The 22,576-nt window shown below is 46.7% G+C and overlaps 1 protein-coding gene and 2 long non-coding RNA genes across 12 annotated transcripts in view; 2 read left to right on the top strand and 1 right to left on the bottom strand.

The window, feature by feature from the left end:
- Window positions 1-22,576, top strand: part of TCF20 (transcription factor 20) — a 200,220-nt gene that overhangs the window by 87,238 nt on the left and 90,406 nt on the right. For all 10 annotated transcript variants that reach the window (XM_080971883.1, XM_080971882.1, XM_080971876.1 and 7 more), the window contains 2 exons: window positions 5,933-5,989; window positions 8,685-8,729. The gene's annotated coding sequence lies outside the window, so the exon portion shown is untranslated. The remainder of the gene's footprint in view (window positions 1-5,932; window positions 5,990-8,684; window positions 8,730-22,576) is intronic.
- Window positions 2,313-20,337, bottom strand: LOC308457773. Its single transcript, XR_013977103.1, has 3 exons — window positions 20,158-20,337; window positions 19,291-19,370; window positions 2,313-2,612 (listed from the first exon to the last, which is right to left on the bottom strand). It is a non-coding gene; the product is annotated as an uncharacterized lncRNA (long non-coding RNA).
- LOC308457780 overlaps window positions 20,673-22,576 on the top strand; it is a 119,910-nt gene continuing 118,006 nt past the window's right edge. The window contains exon 1 of the long non-coding RNA XR_013977112.1: window positions 20,673-21,436. This is a non-coding gene — a long non-coding RNA (uncharacterized lncRNA). The remainder of the gene's footprint in view (window positions 21,437-22,576) is intronic.

Genomic DNA, 22,576 nt, shown 5'->3' with positions numbered 1-22,576 from the left:
CCTGTAGTCCCTGAATCTGATATTGATTTGCTGTCAGGCCTTGGGAAAGATCCTGAAGTTTAATTTTGCCTTGTATCTTGCCCTGTGACAAGTCTGGTGCTAGAGAGGCACTAGGAAGGAAAACTTGCTTTACTTTACAGTGAAAGGAATTATTTGCTCTGGTGCCCTGAGACAAACCATGGTTAACCACTATGCTTTGTATTTTCACTGCTGCTAATTCTTCCTCAAGGACTCCTCTCCACTCCTCTTCTTGTTAATAATCTCCCAATGCCCAGAAGCAAGCCTTTAGAAAATACATGTGTAAGAAAGGGAAGCTAGGGAATGCAATTAATATTCCTGTAATGTAACATCAGCAGCATGCACACACTGAGTAGAATATTAGAGCTATTAGTGATGAGAGTGCATGCAATATCTAGGTGGAGAATACAGTATGATTAATATGCCTCTAAGCAGCAGCCTCTCAGCTTGGGGAATTCTGTAGCATGGCCAAAATATTTCTTTCCTTTTCTTTTTCTTCTTAAATTACCTTTCTATACCAACAAAACCACTATATGTAAAAAGGCATTCATTTGCTTTTGTGCTGTCTTGTGGAATTTGTGCTAGACCTATAATGAGCATTCCAACTACTTTAACATCTTGCATAAGAATAACAAAGTTATTTTGTTAGCCTGGATAGATTCCGGGTGGGTTAACATTGCAAGCCTAACACCCAGCCTGGAGATGGTTTGGATGGAGCGGAAATGCCCCTCTGTACCAGTCCTCCTTGTATGTTCGCAGAAAGCTCCATGGGCACAAATTTTCCACCAGCAATATTTCTGCTACTGGTAGGCTGTGAAATGGGACAGAGGTGACCTAGGATCTGCTGCATCGAAAGCTCTTCCATTTTCCCCTAAGAGGCCCAGGATTTGGCCCATCAACTACGCCATTGTTTCTTCCTTGAAAACCAATGGGGGATTAACCTCCTACCCCAGAATGGAGAAAAAGAAAAACTGTCATCAACCCCCATCCTAGCTGGCGCAAGCAGGGCTTAGTGTTACAAAAGTTGGACGCCACCCCCAATCTCTGCCGAGCTGTGGCAAGATACCAAGGGGTTCCAGGTGCTCACCTAGGGTCTGTGTTCCTTTGAGAATCAAAATGCGATTTAGACTGCCCTAGCTTTAAGAAATATGATTTAGTCACATATTTACACCTGGATTTTCACAGTCTGGGAGATTCGTCATGAAGTGACAATGGCTGTCTATTGTTTCATAATGACTTACATACAACTAGCCCAGGCTAGTTTGCCTAGGCTAAACCCAGGAGAACTGCTGCAACCTGTATTTTCCCCTTAAATATCCCAAATATTAGCTAGATTCTACATTCATTACTTTCTTTGGTTTAGGAGGGTTCCCCCCCCCAAAAAAAACACCTTGTTAACATCACTTCCTCTGCTCTACCACCTCATCTTCACCTTCACCCTCACCCCCACCCTGGTTAGGATTGCTCCCTAATTGTGTTTTGGGTCAATTGGTATTGCATCCATGCTTTAGGATTATAGAATTGTAGAATTGGAAGGGAACCTGAGGATCATCTAGCCCAACCCCCAGCAGTGCAGAAATCTCAGCTAGATCATACATGACAGATGGCCGTCCAACATCTGCTTAAAAACATCCAAGGAGGTTCAATCATAAGGAGGAATGGAGGCTACAACAGCAAGTTCAGAGCAGGCATCACTGGGAATTGCCTGGTTGCTCAATGGAGAACAATTCAATGGAAAAAGGGAGGGAAGGAGTTGAAATGGTGAAATGTTGCTGGAATCTCCAGCAATGTCCATCTTTTGCTTTGTACCATGTCTTTGTGGCTCCAGCAGCAGAAGTTGAGTTGAGCTTCCCAGTGAACTGCTTGTCTGCAGAATCCTGAGCTGGACTCTTAAGGATTCCTGGAAGATCAGTGCTGGCTATATGCAAAGTGCCCTTTCAACAGAGTTCCCATCACCAATTCAAGCTCGTATGCTCTAAATTCTCTACATATGACAACAAGAATATGTAGTCCCATGCTGCACACTGATGTGTATTCCAAACATGATTCTAAACATGGAACATGTTCTTTTTATTTAAAAAAAGGTTTACCTTTAGTTAAATAATGTCACCCACTACTTTCCAATGCAACTATTGTGTGTTTGTGTGCATGTTTACACTTTTAAGGCACATTATTCCTTTCCCTTTCAAACTTTAATGCTCAGGGTATAGTCCAACTGAAGCTGAACTTCTCAAATTAGGTTTTCATTGGATTGACTTATTTTAAAACAAACACAAAGCTGAAGAAGTTGGGAATATATATCAGAGAATGATATTTCATTTTATTAACAACCTGTTTGAAAGATAGCATCTGCCCTTGAACAAGAAAACATTTCTGCTGATCCTTGTCTCCAGCTTTGATCCACATCTGTTTTAAGTTTGGCTGTTCTCCAGGAATTTCTTCACAATACCCCTAGGCCCAACGTTTTTTAAGTCTGCTCCATACCTATGGGATGGCAGATACTCATTAGACTTCTTACACTCTGCTGTAGATAATCACGGCCGAAGATAATATAAATGTTGCATGTGCTGTGGTGGGTTATACAATATTCAGCCCTAAAAGTGAGGAAGAATTTGGACAGTAGGTTATCCAGGTGATAAGCAAGTGTCAAGCAGGGCTAGCTGCTGGTTTTTGTGTGCTCATGGGCACAGAGTGTCCATGCCCCTGCTCTAAACACAGCTCATTTCTTTTGTAGCTGGTCTCTCAGTAGGAAAGCATGCATACATTTGAAATGTGATGTGAGATAAATCACATGGTTTAGATACAGTCCTTTATGTAGGGAAATACACTGCACCATACATTTGAGAGGTCTAATGCAGGGGTGGCAAACTGGGCCTGGCCAGTGGGCCAAAGCTGGCCTGCTCTCTGTGGGCCACATCTGATGGGTGGGTGCAGCCTGTCAATCACCTGAAGCCATATGACATCAGGTGATCCAACTTCAAAGGAAGTATCTGAAATGCTACCGATTCCATGTGGAGAGTCAGTGAAAAAGGCACAGCTGTGGAGTTGCAATACAGTGGTTAAGTACTTAATTCGTTCTGGAGGTCCGTTCTTAACCTGAAACTGTTCTTAACCTGAAGCACCACTTTAGCTAATGGGGCCTCCTGCTGCTGCCGCGCCGCCGGAGCCCGGTTTCTGTTCTCATCCTGAAGCAAAGTTCTTAACCTGAAGCACTATTTCTGGGTTAGCAGTCTGTAACCTGAAGCGTATGTAACCTGAAGCGTATGTAACCTGAAGCGTATGTAACCTGAGGTACCACTGTACATGGGTGTCGGGAAGAGGGCAACTGGAGAGCACTTGGGGAGAAGTCTGGCCTGTACAAAAGAGAAGGGCTCAGTTTTATCCAGGATGGAACTGGACTGTTGGGACAGGATAAACAGGAAGCTGGTACCACTCTAATGAGAAATAGGGCCAAGATGGGTAGGCAAAGGCAAATGAGTTAAGCAAAACAGAAGAGAATAAAGATTTGGAGAGAGGAGCAAAAGAGACTGCTTAAGGACCTAGGTGGGGTTATGACATTTGAAAGAAGATTACCGTGGTACCTCGGGTTAAGTACTTAATTCGTTCTGGAGGTCCGTTCTTAACCTGAAACTGTTCTTAACCTGAAGCACCACTTTAGCAAAGGGGCCTCCTGCTGCTGCCACGCCGCCGGAGTACGATTTCTGTTCTCATCCTAAAGCAAAGTTCTTAACCCGAGGTAATATTTATGGGTTAGAGGAGTCTGTAACCTGAAGCGTATGTAACCTGAAGCATATGTAACTCGAGGTACCACTGTATACAAAAGTTTATTTGCAGGTAGGGCTTATCTGGATGGGCTACATTCAGAATTCATGTCTCCACAAACCCAGCCAGTGCACCAGTGATGGTATTTAAACTTTTTCTAATGCATCAGTTTTTCTAAAGATTCCATCTACTGTTTGTTTAGACAGAAGACATGGGATGTGTAAAAGTTCCCACAGTGAGGGAGGTTCAGTCTCTGTTGTGGCCGAGTATTATGCCAATATTGTTATTACGCATAGTTGAGGTTTCATTATGTGGAGGAAGCTGAGGTTGCCTGGGAACATATATCTCAGCTCCTAGCAAGTCTGGATTGGTTGACCAGTTAGCTAGGCTTTTATTAAAGGAATTTGTAGCAAAACATCCTACTTGGGATAAGGCATCATGAGCCCTATTACTTGCACACTCGCCACGTAGCTGCCCACGTAATACATATTAATTACATCTTGCCACAATTTATATCCAGTTACCTCTGCTTCCCTTGCTGAGTCACAATAGCCCTGCATACATTTCTGGAGTAAATTTGGCAATGGAGTTCTGTACACTTCGTCTGAAGCAATGTGGGTCTGTGCTCATGTAATAACCATGTTAAAACTGCAGAGTATCCTTTGGCTGAGACGGTCTTCTAAGCCTTTCTTATCAGTTAAAAATGCAGAGCCAACACAGCTGCTCTCCCAGTGCCTGTCTTCCAATTAAAATATATGGCTTTTAAGTCCACATAGAAGTAAAACAAATATGCTCATTGCCTGTATGTAGCAATTAACATTAACTGCTTAGCCAATTGACTTTAAAACTTTGAAACAATTCATAACAAATTAAAAACAAATTAAAGCAGACTGCTTAGCTCAAGGACAAGCAGTCTTACTCATTGCCACATTCACCTGGAAGTCCCCATAATCATAATTCTCATAATTTGGTTACAAGATCATAAAAGGTGTCCAAATGCATATCAAATAGACAGTTTTCCAAAATATATAGTAAATAACACCAGTGCTATGTTAAACAGTGTGCTAATTGCAAAATGGGGTGTAAAGTGTGACAGTAAATGAGAAGAAATGATGGGGCTCATGAAATATTGGCATGTAGCCTGAAAGAAAGGAAATTGGGACTGCTCACTCAGATGGCTGTTTAGAAATCTCTTTCAAGCATCAATTCAGAATTATTTAGAGACAGTAGGATGTGCACTAAGACTCTTGGGCAGTGAGCACTGAGAAGCCCGGGGGACTGATTGTTTATTCTCTGCGCAGTGCTATTTTTCTAGAAAAAGAGGTGCTGAAACTCAGCATGAACAATTCTCTTGTTCTCTTAGAATGGCAATGGTGTCCACCTGAGAGGTGCCAGAACTGAGTCCCAGAGCGTTCTGGCTGAAAAAAAGCCATATATATATATATTCTACACACACACAAACGTCCTATTAGATGCGCCAAAAAATAGCATTCAACCCTGATTTTGATGTTTTGTTGGGTTCTTCCCCTTCTAGATAAAGAGCTTTTACACTGGCTGCTGTAGTTTCTAGTATCTGCGTACTGCTCAGTTTTGTTCTTCATTGGGTTAGTGTGACTCCCAGAGTGCAGAAATCACATGAGTCACATTGCTTCAAGCAGAACCTTAAGACGGGACCACAATTTTATGTTCAATTTATATACAGTATAAGCAAGTCCAAGGGTGATCCGTAGTTTTATTTTTTCTTATAACACTTGTATGCTGTGATATCACGTTGCAATTTTTGCAGATGAGGTTTGCAGTCGACAATTTCCCCCCTAGAGTTATAATGCAGCATTTAGAAAATGGAAGTTTTACAAGAACATCTTTGTTTACTTGCTAATTATTAACATTATTGAAATGACGGGTAACCTGTGTCCTTTTCAGATAAAATTATCACATCTTCATCTTCACAACTGTCAGTGTGCTTCTTGTGTATTTCATGGTCTACTGTCACATCAGGTTGTTGCACAACTCGATGCCCTGTCACATCGGTGTTGTTGTATTATGGCAGAGATTGCTCCCATCTGCATGCACTCTTTGGCCCATTCCCTCCCCTGCCTCATTTCCTTGAATATGGAAGCTGTATGAGGACATGTGTCTTTCCTTTTTCCAGGTAACAATTGCTGCAAGAGATCTACAGCAAGATGGGGGATGGGAGAGAATTGTGCAGGTAGGGGTTCTTTCATCATTTTATGATGATTTTCCATTTTCCATAATGTGATGATGCATACGAGCCAATGTAATACTCATAGCTCTCAGCTACGGATGAGGAAGGACAGATTGGCAATTGCTCCTGAGCTAGATCAATGTGAACAGTGTTTATTTTATAGATTTAAACATACATTAATACTATAAATTATTTTACAGTAACTTATCAGTTGAATAAACAAGCCAAAACCCCCACAAAAATGTAATCAGTCCACTGTTGATTAAATGGCAACTGTATAAGTTGTCTGTCCCTAGCTGGATAGCCAAAGCCAGATTAAGATAGTTGGGAGTCCTGGTGCAGTTCTCAACAATAAAGCCCCATTCTCCCAAAAATGGAATACATGAAGTAAAATACCAAAAATGAACTCATGTGACATCTGAAAGACTAACAAATTTATTATGGCATAAGCTTCTGTTGACTACAAAAAATACTTTGAGCCTGTAGTGTTTCACAACTCGCAGCAAAATGCAAACAGAAAGCATTTTGCTAACCTTCATAAACAAAAATGAAAATACTCTGAGCATGTGCAGTTTCACATTCTAACTCACTTTCACTTTTTATTGTTTTTGCTTACTCCCTTGGGCTAGTCAACAATTCTCAACCTAGCCTACCTCACATGGCTGTTGTGAAGATATCTAAGGACATATAAAATGGTGGCAAAGTGGGACTTGATGCTTGTAGATGTCAGATTTTGTTTCCATTTACCCTAGTGCTTCATCTTAGTGCTATGAGGAGCCACCTTTTTCTGCCCCTTCATAAATTAGTATCGCTCCAAGGCTTCAACCAATCTTAATCTGGTTAGATTGTAGCATTCTCTAGATGCAGATGTCCCACTTAGATATAAAATTACAAACTATGCAGCAAACTTAAACATGAAAATATAGTATGTAAAACTTTAAAATGTGCCCTTTAAAGTTAGTTCCAAAATATCCCCTTAAAATGTGCCTTTCCAGAGTTTCCTACTTCCCCCAGCATAGAAAAAAGACCATATGTTTGGTATGTTAAAAATGGTTTGCTTGCAAATTCTCCAATGGTCAGATTCATGTGCTTCAGAACACAGGAAGTAAAACTTAGTTACAAAATGGTGAAAGTTCCTAAATTACTGGTATATGAACTCAAGCGTGGCTTGTGAGAGCCATGCAAACTGAGCTACAGCTACCAGCTCAAACCTCTTCACATGTTGAGCTTCTCAGGGAGGCTAGGAGAGAACAGTAGGGCTGATTACCTGGTCCCTCCCAAGGTGAAGTACACCTGGTAATAGAGCTGACTCTATGGTCTTAACCCCTTCATGCATTTATTAGACTTAAGCACTTTAGTTATATGAAGCTGGTTATCCCACACATTTTTCTTAGCCAGTGTAAATAAAAAGAAAACTTTACAGGGCAAAGTACTTGTTGGGCCTGTGTTTACTGCAACGGGAGATCATAGATACTAACCCTACAGTCTTTTCTCCCTGGTCACTAAATGTACAGTACAGTGGTGCCTCGCAAGACGAAAAGAATCCGTTCTGGGAGTCTCTTCGTCTAGCGGTTTTTTCGTCTTGCGAAGCAAGCCCATTGACGGATTAGCGGATTAGCGCTATTAGCGGCTTTTAGCGGCTTTTAGCGGCTTTTAGCAGCTTATCAGCTTATCGGATAAGCAGATAAGCGGCTTAGCGACTTAGAAAAAGAGGGGGGAAAGGGAAAAAAAAACCCAGGAACTCGCAAGACATTTTTGTCTTGCGAAGCAAGCCCATAGCAGATTCGTTTTGCGAGGCACCTCCAAAACGGAAAACTCTTTCGTCTAGCGAGTTTTCCGTCTTGCGAGGCATTCGTCTTGCGGGGCACCACTGTACGTAGTAGGCACTAAATGAAGTCGACACTAAGGTATTATTTCTCTCTGCCCCCCAATATTCAGCATTTCTGGAGGAATCTGCACTATCCATCTTTTTCTAGGATGTCACTCAAGGCTGATTCTTAGATTCATTTTAAACACAATATAGCCTTGGGGCACAAGAGCTGTACCTTTTCAATTTTGCATGAGGAACTATTTGTGTGCAATAGTTTAATCCCTCCCCCCACCTGATAACTAACAGTGTTTTAAAAATGTGTTTGTTCCAAGGTCTAATGAATCCAAGAGCACAAGTTTGAATTGGGTATTATTCCAACAAATGTCTCCCCTCCTATGTGAAATAAGATGAGGTACCATTACATGAGATGACAATATAGTGGTACCTCAGGTTAAGAACTTAATTCATTCTGGAGGTCTGTTCTTAACCTGAAACTGTTCTTAATGCGAAGCACCACTTTAGCTAATGGGGCCTCCTTCTGCCGCTGCGCCGCCGTTGCATGATTTATGTTCTCATCCTGAAGCAAAGTTCTTAACCTGAAGCACTATTTCTGGGTTAGCGGAGTTTGTAACCTGAAGCGTATGTAACCCGAGGTACCACTGTACCATTTCAATGGGACAATGAATTGCCCTTCAATGGTGGGCTTGTAAATCTCTTTTATATCTCATCAGTTCATTACTCACACTTGATGGCTTTTACCTGAATGTGTGAATTACCTTCATTAGAAAGTGATAAGAAACCTCTGTCTGTTTAAAAAACAACAACAACAACAAAAACCCTGTGACACCTGTTTCACATGTATGACTAATCTATCATTTGATATTGCAGGTGTGAAGCTATGAACATGCATGTGTGAACAGGACCTCTGACATGGTAACTTTTTGTTTTTTCTTGTGGGGAATATATTTGACACTAGTTGCTCCACATGTGAAACTGAGGCAACAAAGGCCCCATATGAGGACCCAATCACATAAAAAACTAACGCATCCCTTTACCGCAGTAACTTAGCAGGAAAAAAAAATTTCCCTAGAATTTGTTCCAGAAAAGCATCTGGGGAAAGTGTTAGGGAAACATAACAAATGTTTGCTACCACCTGCCAGGGAATTAACAGTGTACAAATATCCCTAAACAGAAAAATGCACGGTAGAATCTCAGAGAGCATGCTTAGGGTCTTCTGGAAAAGGTCTTCTTGATATGCAGAAGTAATTTTACAATATTGTCTCTCTCATCTTGGCAATAGTTGCCAGAGGCAAAGCCAAGTTGAACATATGATGCAGAATTGAAAATTGAAAAGAAGACCATCTTAAAATAGTCACATGTGTTTCTACCATAGGGAATGGGCCATTGAAACTGACCTTTAAAAAAAATCATTCTCTTGGTTTAGATTTTTGATTTGTACTAGTAAGCAGCCTTTAATTCAGTGATGAGCTAGCTACCTGTGGTACTCCAGGGGTTGTTGGACTCCATCCCAGTCCTAGCCAGCATGACCAGTGGTCAGGGATGATCACACCCGCAACATCTGGAGAGACCTACAGATTTTCCACCCTTGCTTTAATTGTACTGTGCATATGTACCAGGCCTGAAAGGTTCCTAGGATGTAAAGGAGGTTGCCAGATCTGTTCACAAACCAGTAAACCTGAAGATAATTTTAAACCCTAGTGTTTTCATTGAGACTAAATAAGCTTAAACCTTTGCATTTTGGCTTGGGACACGGGTGGCGCTGTGGGTTAAACCACAGAGTCTAGGACTTGCTGATCAGAAGGTCGGCGGTTCGAATCCCCACGACGGGGTGAGCTCCCGTTGCTCAGTCCCAGCTCCTGCCAACCTAGCAGTTCGAAAGCACGTCAAAGTGCAAGTAGATAAATAGGTACCACTCCGGCGGGAAGGTAAATGGCATTTCCATGCATTGCTCTGGTTTGCCAGAAGCGGCTTAGTCATGCTGGCCGCATGACCCGGAAGCTGTACGCCGGCTCCCTCAGCCAATAAAGCGAGATGAGCGCCGCAACCCCAGAGTCGGTCACGACTGCACCTAATGGTCAGGGGTCCCTTTACTTTTACCTTGCATTTTGGCTTAACTGATTTGTAAAGTGAAGCCCCACTCCCATCCACTAGAAACCATATGTTGCCTTGGGATATTAGATGAAAACTGGACTGCATATACCTCAAACAAACAGCTTTTTTGGCTACCTTTCTGGCTAGTTGGCAGTCAACGCTCACAGGCTTTCAATTGTATCTTGAACTATAAAGTTGGGGAGGGATCTTCTTTTATTTTATTTTTTTAAATGATATTTATTGGAAATTTTTTTTTTAAATTACAAAAGAGAACAAAGTAGAAAAAAAAAGAAAGAGCAAAGAAAAAACAAACCACATCAAACAATACAAATTCAAAAAAAACCAAAAATACACCACAAACATTTAAAAACAAATCCATTATTCTCAAATCCTCAACTGTCATTACCTTCTTTCTTTGACCTCCTCCTCCTCCCTTTTTTTGTATCCTAGTTGTTAATTGTTGCAGCAAATCCTTTCCATATTTCATAATATTCTGTCATTACATTACCTTAAACTATTTTAATCTTATCTTACTATAAAAAACCTTGAAACTTAAAACTTAAATCTTATTTTTACCAACTTCTCATAACCATAATATCCTTACATAATTCTTTAAACATTTTTATTAAAGCCAAGTAATTTCATTCCAACATTTTTCTAACATTCATCAATTTTATAAAACAATCCTAGTAGTAAAAAAAGAAATAAAAACAGTCCAATCTTCATCCAGCGTCCCTTCCTCCTGGTCCCGGGTTTTGTCAGTCCTTATTATCCCATCGATCTAGCGCATTAACCTGGTATCCTTGTATCCGAGGCCCTTAAGTCTCTTCCATGTCCCTTCCGCAGCTCTTCTTCATATTTATAACTGTATTTTCCCTTGTCTCCTGCTCGTTTCACTCGTGGGAACTCCAGCTTGACAATGTTTTTGACCCTTCTCGACAGATCAGCCCCTTTTCCATAATCCACACTAAACTCCACGTGGTATTTAAGAACATGTTTCAAAATCCCTCCAAAATTAGGAGCCCCCACAACCCCAAACATCTCACGGCCCATTGCCAGACTTGAAAAGTCCAAACATCCCTGCATAGGGGGGGTCTATCCAGCCCCCCATTTCCAAACCAAACCAAACTTTTTCTTTCCAAATCTGGCTTTTTCCAAGTTCATTTGTCAAATCCAAAAGCTCATGTTCCTGTTGGGCCACAGCTCCCTCCATCTCTGGCGCCCAAGATTCAGCAACATCCTCTTCCCTCATCTGTTCTGTCAGGGCACACTCCTGATTTAATTCCTGGGTGGGCTCCATATATTTTCCCACTACCTGTTCAAAATTTCCCACTGCCTATTTAAAATTTCTGATCGAATCAGTCATCAAATCCGTCTTCTCATGTAACTGTTCCAGTAGGGCATTTGTTTTATAGAAAGCACACAACAGAGCTTCTGAATACATTGTCCTGCAAGGTCAGAAATCTATTCCCATGATTGTAATCTGTAACAGCTGCAAGCTCCCCGGAGTTGGTTACAGTTTCACAGTCTCCCTCTAGGGGGAAAACTTCTATTTGTTCTTTCCCTTAAGGACAAATCTAGCAACAAAGTTTCCTTTTTCAGATATTTTGTCAATATTTGTTCCTTTAAAAAGTGAAGGGGAACAGTGGAATCAATGTTTCTCTTCTTATAGCTATCTGTCAAAAACGTTGTCTCTGGTCAATGAGCTTCAAAAAACGTCAGTCCTAACACCCCGCTCCAGGATCAGGACGGTGGAAAGTTACTTTACTTTACCCTCACTTCTGCAGGTTTAAACAGTCCGAAAAAATCCCCCCTCTTCCCCTGCTTCCGAAGGGGGTTCAACAATTTTAAATGATGAAAGTTAATCTTTTACAGGCGATTTTCTGAGCTCTAGTTTGCCATGTCTTTGCTTTAATCTATCTACAAAGAAATGGAAGGCTGACTTCCTGTTTAGACCTTCCCGTTTCAGTGCCAAATTGAGGTAAACTTTTAAGTCCAATTTTCCTTTCTGCTCACAAGTCCTTATTTAAAGTCCAATTGTCCGAGTTTAGGTACTCACGGGTGATTATTTTAGAAGCCAAATTGTCCCAGGAAAAAGGCAGCGCTCTCCGGCAACGTCTGTGCGGCTTCGCTCCACGGAAGAAGCAGTTGACTCTCAGCACCGCGCCACTTCCCCCTCTTCGCTCCGGAGCCCGTTAATGGGTTCTTTTGCGGGTGGGGGGGGCGCTAAGGGCGCCCGCCGAGTCCCATGGTCACAGGCTTCATCCGCCTGTGATTTTTAAAAGGGTCCCCGCTTCACCGTAGCGGAAAAGACCCGTTTCGTGTGGAGCTAGTCCCTCCAGATCAGAGGGAGTCCGCCATTGCCGATGGCGCCACCCCGGAAGTCCCAGGGGAGGGATCTTCTTTTAAAAGAACTGAGTTCTTCAGGAAAATATAGTTCTATTTCATCTGTGATCTCTCTGAAATCCCACATTTAGCTTCTGTACCATATGAATGAATATAAAGATGAGCACCAGAAGAACAACAGTTGCAGGTCTGCAATGTTTCTCTTCAGAATTAGATTCACCTTCCTGCATCCCAACATGTGCATATACAAACTTACTTTATTACATAAAAATGAGACAAAATGGGGGGGGGGGGGACACTTAGGAAAAAGAAAGAAAATGATCTCTAGTACCTGCTACTGAGAGAAGATTCTGGATGCCCTGTTCCTCCATAGAACATAAATTGTGGTCACAGAACAGTAATGCACATTTCTGACATTATTTATTTATTGCATTTGTCTACCATGCGTCCAGCCACGTTCTCTGGGCAGTTCACATGAACGATAAAATACAAATTGCTTACAATGGAAAAACCGTATAATGACCATAATGAAATAGCTACATTTCTAACGACTAAAATTCAAATTCAAATAGTACTTTCCTGAGTTGTGTATAGCATTTGTATTCACAGATTCAACCTTTCTAGTGCCATTGTAACAATGTACTTAGGTGAGAGGTAGGTTTGGTTTCTTCAAGTCTTTGGAGGGGCTTGAATGCCACAGTGGCATCCCAGAGAAAATATGCACCTTAAAACATGCAAACCAACCTCAGATGATATTCAACATAATCTGATAAAGAGACAGTAAAAACGACAAGATTTCGAAAAAAAATTAACAGAAATGGGGTTGTCTTCAACGTGGGTGAAATATACTCAGAGTCGCAAAGTGATTTCATGCTCTTTATTCAGCTCATAGTGGTGAGGAGGAATGAATAGATGTCCCCTCACAGTATCTGCTTTATATACATTATTTACACAATGGGCTGCACATGATTGGCTAATTCTGGAATTCTACTGTAAGCCAATCAGGTTGTGGATTCACTTCTATCTGGAGCAGGATTGGGTGGTTCCTGCCAACCAATCATACTGCTGCATTGTTCTAGGACCAATCAGACTGCTGCATTCTGAATCCTATTGTTCTAGGACCAATCAGACTGCTGCCTTTTGGATCCTATTGTTCTAGGACCAATCAGACTGCTACAGTTTGGATCCTATTCAACTCAGTACATAACACCCCTCCCCTCTAAGTTCCAGTCCTGCCCGGGAGGTCGCATTCATAGTCCTCAAGGTATGCCGGCGGCCTACGTGTGCGTTGTGGCCTGGGGTGTTCCCTGGTCCGGGCTCCGGGTTCTGGCTCGTGTTCCAAGGATGCTGGCTGTGATGCGGCTGTTTGGTCTGGTGCAACCGGCTCGCTCAGTCGTGGTTCTGGTTCCGGTGTCCTTTCGGCCTCACGGGTCCTCTCTGTATTTACTGATTCTGCCTCTCCTGCTGGCCCCTCCTGCTCTATGGGCCTCACTGCCCCGCTGTTCCCTTGGGACTCCTCTGACCTGTCCTCCTCCTGGTTTTCTCCCGGGAATCGTCGCCGTATCTGGTCGCAGTGGCGGCGCCAGCATTGCCCCCCATCCGTTAGCACCTCGTACGACACGGGGCCAGTGACCCTGGTGATTGTGGCGGGTACCCATGCTGGGCCTGCCCCAAAATTCTTTGCGTACACTGGGTCCTGGGCCTCGAAGGTCCGGGGGTTCCTGCCTTCCCCCACCACTATCTCATCCTGAGCTCTATCGGGGTGAAGGCGGTCCAATCTGATTGCAAGGCGCCGACCCATTAGTAGTTCAGCGGGGCTCCGGCCAGTCGTTGAGCTGGGGGTGCTGTGCTGTGCTAGAAGGAATGTGGCAAGGCGGTACTCCCAGTCCCCTTGCGTCATGCGGCGAAGGGTGTCCTTGGTGGTCCGCACCATGCGTTCTGCTTGGCCATTGGTGGCAGGGTGGAACGGCGCCGAACGGATGTGGCGGATGGCGTTCTGCGCTGTGAAGGTTTGGAATTCTCCTGACGTAAATGCAGTCCCGTTGTCTGAGACGAGAGTGTCAGGGAGCCCGTGGGTTGCAAACAGCCTGCGTAGTACCCGGATGGCTGCGGACGTGGAAGTGGACGGTACCAGTGCGACTTCCAGCCATTTGGTGTAGGAGTCCACCACTATGAAGAATGTTTTCCCCTGAAAGGGGCCAGCGAAATCCACATGCAGGCGTGACCATGGTGCTCGGGCGGACTCCCAGGACTGGACTGGGGCCCTTGGGGGATCTGGGCGGGATTCTTGGCAGGCCTGGCAGTGTTTGACCCAGGCCTCTATCTCTCCATCGATCCCCGGCCACCACACATAACTCCTGGCAAGGGCCTTCATTCTTACTACCCCTGGATGTGTCTCGTGTAGGGCTGTGAGGACCCTTTTGCAGAGGGGCTGGGGAACAACGACTCTGCTTCCCCATAACAGGCACCCCTTGTGGGCCGACAGTTCATGTTTGCGGGTTGTGTAGCCGGCGAATTCTGGCCCGGGGCTGCTGCTGGGCCATCCCCTCCACACCCAGTCCAGGACCCGGGAGATGACCCTATCTTTCTTGGAATGGTGTGCAACTTCTTGTGCCTGAATGGGGCGGTCGGGAAGCAGCTCCAGGCTCATAACCTCTTGTGCAGGTGCTGGGTCAGGGCCTGTTTCCGGTAGTGGTAGCCTGCTGAGGGCGTCCGCATGGCCCATCGCCTTCCCAGGTCGGTGAATCAGTGCATACTGGTAGCTGGCAAGGAAAATTGACCACCTGAGGACGCGAGGAGACAGCACTTGGGGGGTCTGCTTTTCGGGGGCAAACAAGCCAAGCAACGGCTTGTGGTCAGTCACCACGGTGAAGGGCCGCCCGTACAAGAAATCATGGAATTTTTTTACTCCCTTTACGATTGCCAGACCCTCCTTGTCGATTTGCGAGTAGTTCCGCTCGGTTGTGTTGAGTGTCTGGGAAAAGTACGCCACCGGTACCTCTCTTCCATCCGGGAGTTGGTGCCCCAGGACAGCTCCAATGCCATAGGGTGAGGCGTCGCATGCTAGCACCACCGGCAGCCTCTCGTCGAAGTGTGCCAAGACCGAGTTTGAGACAAGCAAGTCCTTGACTGCCTGGAATGCGGCCTCCTGGCGCTGGCCCCACACCCAAGGGGCCCGCTTGTCCAGGAGTCTGTGTAGGGGCTCCGCTACCGCCGCCTTGTGGGGAAGGAAGGAATGGTAAAAGTTCAATAGCCCCAAGAAGGCCTGAAGTTCAGTCTTGCTCTTGGGCGCTGGGGCATCACAAATGGCCCGTACCTTGTCCCCAGTCGGGTGGACCCCTTCTGCGTCCACCATAAATCCCAGAAAGTCCACCTGAGGCACTCCTAGTAGACATTTTTCCCGCTTCACCTTGAGACCCGCCGTCTGGAAACGGTGCAGAACGGTGCGGAGGCGGTCCTCAAACTCCTCTGGTGTGGGGCCGGCAATCAACACATCATCGAAGAAGGGGGTGACGCCAGGAATCCCTTTAAGGAGAGAGTCCATTATATTCTGGAATATGCCTGGTGCCACGCTGACACCGAATTGCAGCCGCTTTACCCTGAACGCTCCTCTGTGCGTCACAATCGTCTGTGCCTCTGCTGTGGCCTCATCTACTGGCAGCTGTTGATATGCTTGGGCCAAGTCCAGCTTGCCAAAAATTTTCGACCCAGCCAGGGTGGCAAGGACATGGCTGACCAGTGGCACTGGGTATGCGTGGGCCGTGAGGGCCTTGTTTATGGTACATTTGTAGTCTGCGCAGATGCGGACCGAACCATTAGGCTTGACGGGTGTGACGATTGGGGTTTCCCAGGGAGCATTAGGCACCGGCTCCAGCACTCCTTGCTCTACGAGTCGGTCCAATTCCTCGTCTATACGGGGTTTCAAGGCGAACGGGACCCGGCGGGCCTTGAGCCTGACCGGTCGTACTGCGGGGTCAAGCTGTAGCGCAATGGGGGGGCCCGTATACTGTCCCAATTTCCCATCGAAAACCCCTGGAAATTCCTTGCATATGGCGTCCACGTCCACTTGTAAGCTAGTGTGGTTCACCCCGGTGACAGCTAGCCCCAGTGGTCCAAACCATGCCAATCCCAGTAAGCTAATGTAGGGGCCCTTGACCACAAGCAAGTCCAGTTGCCGCGTCCGCCCTCGGTATTGCACCCTGAAGGTCCCCACCCCCATTGTGGGGACCTTACGTTTCTGGAAGTCCCGGAGGGTGAATGGGGCCGGCCTGAGTTTGGGACCCCCAGTGGGACACAGTTTCCTTAAGGTCCTTGCCGAGATTATGGATAGAGTTGAACCCGTGTCAAGCTCCATGCGGCATGGGGCCCCCTCTATCTGTACCTCTACATAAATTTTCTCTACGTTGGGGTGGGGCAACTGGTATACCTGGAAGTCCGTGAGCTCCGTCGAGTTGCCTTGGTGCGTTGGGCCCCGGGACCTGGGGCTCTTGGATTGGTCATCTGATGCCTGGTGTCGGGTGGGCCGAGCCCGACACACCCGGGCGATGTGTCCCGATTTTCTGCACTGCCTGCACTCTGCGTTGCGGAAACGGCAGGTCCTCCTCTCGTGACTCTCCCCGCAGCTTGCGCAGTTCCCTCCTTCTCGTCGAGGCAGCTGTGGTCTGTGCGCTGCTTGAGTGCGCTGCTGTACTCGGTGCACCTCCTCCCTGTCGGATCCTGAGTCGTCGGTGAGGTCTTCATGGTGGACCCTCGGTTGGGATGGCAGGCTCGGCCGTGCCTCTTGGGTCGACCTCTCGGCAGCTTCTGTTGCCAGGGCCTCCTCCAGAGCGACCTGGAACGTTAGGTCCTTCTTAGCGTAGAGGCGTCGTTGCAGCTTCTCATCCTTCAGGCCACCGACGAGGCGGTCACGAAGCATGTTCTCCAGCTCTGAGAAGTTGCAGAACCGGGCGGCTTGGCGGAGAGAGGTCACAAACCCAGTTATGGTTTCCCCAGGGGCTTGCCGCTTTGCGTAGAAGGCATTTCGACGAGCCACCACTGAGGGCTGCGGCGAAAAGTGCCCCTTCAGCTGTTCCATTATTGTTTTGTATGGAACAGTAGCGACGTCTTCAGGCGCAAGGAGAGCCCGGGCGATTTCAAACGTCTCCTCTCCGCAGACGCTGAAGAATATCGCCCTCTTCTTGGCGTCTTCTTCGTCGGTGACCCCTTTGGCTTCTAGGAGGAAGGTGAAACGGGAGGCGTACGCTTCCCAGTCTCCAGATGCTGGGTTGAATGGCGAGAAGCTGCTGTTGGCTGCCATTCTGAGTTCCTTGTGCCCCGGAGCTGAAGCCTGGATACACGGTGCGAGGCAGCGGTGCGGCAGTTGGCGGTGCTGCGGTGCTGTGTGTGGCAGTCAGCTCAGCGGGATCCCACCTTCGTCGCCAGTGAAATATACTCAGAGTCGCAAAGTGATTTCATGCTCTTTATTCAGCTCATAGTGGTGAGGAGGAATGAATAGATGTCCCCTCACAGTATCTGCTTTATATACATTATTTACACAATGGGCTGCACATGATTGGCTAATTCTGGAATTCTACTGTAAGCCAATCAGGTTGTGGATTCACTTCTATCTGGAGCAAGATTGGGTGGTTCCTGCCAACCAATCATACTGCTGCATTGTTCTAGGACCAATCAGACTGCTGCATTCTGAATCCTATTGTTCTAGGACCAATCAGACTGCTGCCTTTTGGATCCTATTGTTCTAGGACCAATCAGACTGCTACAGTTTGGATCCTATTCAACTCAGTACATAACAGTGGGCTAAAGGGATCATTCTGTCAGTGCAAACATTCCTGCTCATCCAGCGGAAGAGTCTTTCTTCTCCTCTCCCCACATGCTGTTCTGGGGGTTCTCCTGACCCACCAGAGCAGATTTGGGGAGGGTGTGGGGTGCACGAGGGAGGAAGAGAAGGGGGAAATCCCATTGTGCTAGTAGGAGTCCTTGTGCTGGCATGTTCCAGGGCAATGAGTTAGTTGAAAATGGCCCACTGTCAATGACTTAGGTAATGTTGAATATTATCCTTCACTTTAACTCTGCAATAATACTACAAAATAAAAATAGTACCTCCTGTGCCTGTGTTTTTTTCTTGTGACACACTCTTTCCATTTCACCAGTGGGTGGTGCCAGGGTTGCCGCATGAAATGAGATTTCTGTTGTCTACCGGTTATTGACCGAAATCTATATTATATATAGATTTCTGTTTAATATAGCCAGTGTCTTTTGGAGTAGGCAAGCTTTTATATATGCAACATCTTGAGATGTTAGCAGGCACTCTGCATGTATCTGTGGCCCAGGGAATTTCTTTGTACGGTGGTACCTCGGGTTACATACGCTTCAGGTTACATACGCTTCAGGGTACAGACTCCGCTAACCCAGAAATATTACCTCGGGTTAAGAACTTTGCTTCAGGATGAGAGCAGAAATCGTGCTCTGGTGGTGCAGCGACAGCAGGAGGCCCCATTAGCTAAAGTGGTGCTTCAGGTTAAGAACAGTTTCAGGTTAAGAACAGACCTCTGGAACGCATTAAGTACTTAACCCGAGGTACCACTGTACTGCATATACATAGGCAGGCACACAGGGATTGTGGCAAGGAGGGCAGAGTACAGAGTGGCACCACCCCACTGCTGCTTCCAGAGACAGTTGCAGGGAGAAGCTGCAGATCCGTTCCAGTCTTTTTCTTTCTGCCTACATCCATCTCTGCCTCATGGCTCTATCCAAGCTCCACTCTCACTGCCTTCCATGGGGAAATATCTGTGGGGGTAAGGGGCTGCTTTTGTGGTGTGCAAGCAAGGAGAAGGAGAAGCCATCCTATCATTGGCTCTCCAGATGTGTTCTGCCTCTGGTTGGTTTGATATTTTTCTCTGCAGGAAAAATGTCCTGTTTGGGTTTCTTGTTTACTCTTGTTACAGTTGTTTTGTTAGGGTGTTGTTGTTTATTGTTTCCCCCCACCCTTTGCCACTTCCTTGTCCTTATTTGTTAGTCTTGTTGTTTTCCTCCCTACCTTCTTCTTTCACGAAATAAATAAGTATCCCTGGTGGCCTCTTAATTATTGGAAGTTTGGTTTTGATGCTGGTTTAATGTCTGAAAAGGAGAGAGGAGGAACCTGATTTGGACCACTCTTGAACAAGCATTGAGTCTGCAGATCTGACTCTTGCCTTGAAAAGGATAACTGTAACACTCCTCTTTTTTGTCCTAAAAATTCAAAAGATGCTAATTATTCTTCCTAAACATACCCTGCCCCCTAGTCTGGGTGGTTATAACCCTTTTCTGTACAGAATCATTATACAGCCCTGGAAGATGTTCCTGCCTCTGTTTTCCTGCTAATATCATTGCCCACTTGGTTGCTGGCCAATGCGAGAATGTCACTTAGTAGTAAATAGTGTAGTATACTGAAGCTGCTTGCTCTTTTCTATCCTTGGCTAAGCCCTTCTGCCTCCTGTTGAGTTAGGTAGACATGAGGACAAGTGCCCCTCGTGGCCTTTCTAGTCCTAGGCTCTCTCACAGTGAGAGATAGGCAGCGGTTCCAGCATGTGGCTGTGAATTTCTGTCTGTGGGTCCTTCAAGTGAAATAAGCAGATTGACTTTATTGCACCTTTGACCTTCATGTAATCAAATTTGGTATTGGCTGAATTCTATTCAGGTTACATCTTCTGAGCTCTGCCAGTGCAACCAATTCTAAACTGCTAAGCATGTTCTGCTGTTTTTATTTCTTCCAGTGACAACCCCCCCCCCAAGCTTCCCTGTCCTCAGTCCTTCCTATCCACAATGCACACTTGATCTTGGCCACCAAACTGATTTTGGGATGGTTGTGTCCACACTCTTTGAAGGGGAAGTGCTTGTGCGCAGAAAATAATAATATTTTACTTACTTATGGCAGGGGAGAGGGGCTGCTTCTTCCCCATTATTTTCTCAATCCATCTTGAATTATTATTTTATTAGACACAAAATAGTGTGTGTATTTATTTATGTGTAGGTACCAGTATATATGGTATTCCCTCTGGTAGTCCTTCTCACTGTGATCCCTTTGTTACTCTTGCAGATATGTGTTTGAATAAGAGCCTTTCCCCCCTCCCCTCCCCCTTTTTATTTTTTTTTTAATCCTCCGCGCTCCATCCTGCAGTGAAGTCACAATCCAGTGTTTGTAGACTCCATGTGATGTCACAGAGTCAGCCTTGTGACTTCACTTGCAGGCTCAAACAGAAGGTGCAGACGGGGCTTGAAGAAGAGGGGAGGGGGGGAAATGAAAGCCCCCACCTCTTCCCATCCCTCTCCCCCTCCCCGTTATAAAACCAGTAGCTGAGATAAATCGGAAGGGGGTGGGGAGAAGCAGCAGGAGGAAAAAAAAGAGCCGAGAATGATGCCTGAAAGCAGGTACAGTAGCTTTGGCTCCATGTCTGCGTTCTTCTTCTTGAAAGTTCCCATTGGCCCGGAGAGGCCAGATCTTGCAGACCACACGCGCTGGGCTGTGTGTGTGTGTGTGTGTGTGTGTGTGGCGTGGGGCTGTGTGTTCTGTGCGAGCCACCCAGTGACGCTTCGGCTGTGCGGTGCATTCGGCGGCGGCGGTGTCTGGGTCTGTGCATGCGGGGAGGGAGGCGGGGAGCGATGGCAAGCGAGGGGCAGGCGAGCAGCTTCAGCCCATTTCTCAGAGGCGCGCAGCTGCCGTCCTAGTGGGCTGGCCGCCGCGAGCCTCCGGCTTGGCCGCTCGCAAAGGCCCTGGCTGCTCGCTGCAGCAGTCTGTCTTGCGGCGTTGCAGAGGTGACAGAAATGGGTTATTGGGTTCGCGCGTCTCTTAGGTGGCGGCGGCGGCGGCGACCGTGCGCCCCCCTCCTCCCCCCGCTTTTTTCGCAGGTTCCCGGGGGCGGGCGCGGGGGCCTTTGATCCGAAGCAGCCCGGGAGCAAAATGTGGCGCAGGCACCCGGGAAGGGAGCGAGGTGCCGGGCCTCGGGGTCACATTCGCCCAGGCGCCTGCGTGCGTGTGGGCGAGAAGAAATCTCTCCATCTTTTCCACTGACGACATCACAATAGCAATGCGGATGCAGCCGCCACGCAGTGCCCCACGATCGAGAGTGGGGGTGGGGGAGGTTTGCTGGAGCCGCCCCTCCCTCCCTCGTCTCTCTAGCGACGTTTTCTATGCCGTTTGTCTTTAGGTGGGGGATTTTTGGGTGGGGTGGGGGGTTCAGGGAAATAGGATCGGTCACAGGGCTGCTTGCCCTGAGCCCTGCGCTCCCACCGAGTTCGGGGGAGAGAATGCTTTGCTGGCTCCGGCTGCCGAGGAAGCCGTCATTTTGTGTTAGCGCGTGTGCGTCTGGCAGAGGAAGGATCGGGCGGGGGGGGGAGCGGGGAGGAGAGCACGACACTGGAAGGATGTGTGTGACATTGTGTCCTCGCTCCCTGCTTGTTAAATGCACACTCCAGGGGAGGGGGAGGACTTCAAAGGCCCTCTGCAGAGAAAGGGGGTCCTTTTGGAGAGGACCTTGCGCTCTCAATCACGTCCGCCGAGAGGCTTGCTGACAAAAGATTGCGGGCGGCGGAGGGTGGGTGGGGGAGATCTGTCTTTAAAATGAAGGGCTGGAGGTAGGGGGCTACCTTGCCTCACACAGATCTGCCACGATGCTTTGCCTATCCTGATGTGTAGGTCAGGAGTCATTCACTCTGCCCCTTTTATTCTTGCGCCCCAATGGAGGAGGCGGGAGGTGGGGGTGCCTGTGGGGAGAGGTGCACGAATCTTTGCGGGACAAATGGCAGAACCTCCAGGATGCCCGATTCTCAGTCCAGATCGCCAGCTGCTTTAATCCTGGAGCACCTCTGCAGTCTACTTGAGCAGAGTCTGATGCAGAAAGACACCTCTGCCATTACTGGCCTGATTTCTGAGGGCAAATGTGTGTCATTCATCCTGCAACCTATTTGCCTAGATAGAAATGTTCCAAGTCTGGTGCCTTGCCGGCTCCCAGACCTGCCTGGAAGCAGCCTCCAAAGCCTGTGCCTGGCTTTTGTGCTCAGCATGGAAACACTGGGAAGAACCATAGTGAGCAATGAAAAGAACAGAGACATTTTGGGCACCTGTCAAGGCTAACAAATGTGTTGTGGTTTTTTATGGGCTTGTGCCTACATTGTCAGGTGTATGTGGAGTAATGGTTAAAAGTGATTGCTACTCAAGTTCAGATCCTGGGTCAGCTGAGAAGGTAGGCATTGGCATTCAAATGATGTGTGTTCACTGCCTCTTGTGATGGACTATGCAGGGTGGGGCTTACCTGGGCCCTCCGAATAATTTATTCAAGTTGGCACCC

The sequence above is a fragment of the Podarcis pityusensis genome, assembly GCF_964106645.2.
Source record: "Podarcis pityusensis genome assembly, chromosome: 10".
NCBI classification, from domain to species: Eukaryota; Metazoa; Chordata; class Lepidosauria; order Squamata; family Lacertidae; genus Podarcis; species Podarcis pityusensis.
The sequence above is the reverse complement of the archived record's forward strand: the minus strand, read 5'-3'. Positions and strand labels throughout refer to the sequence as shown.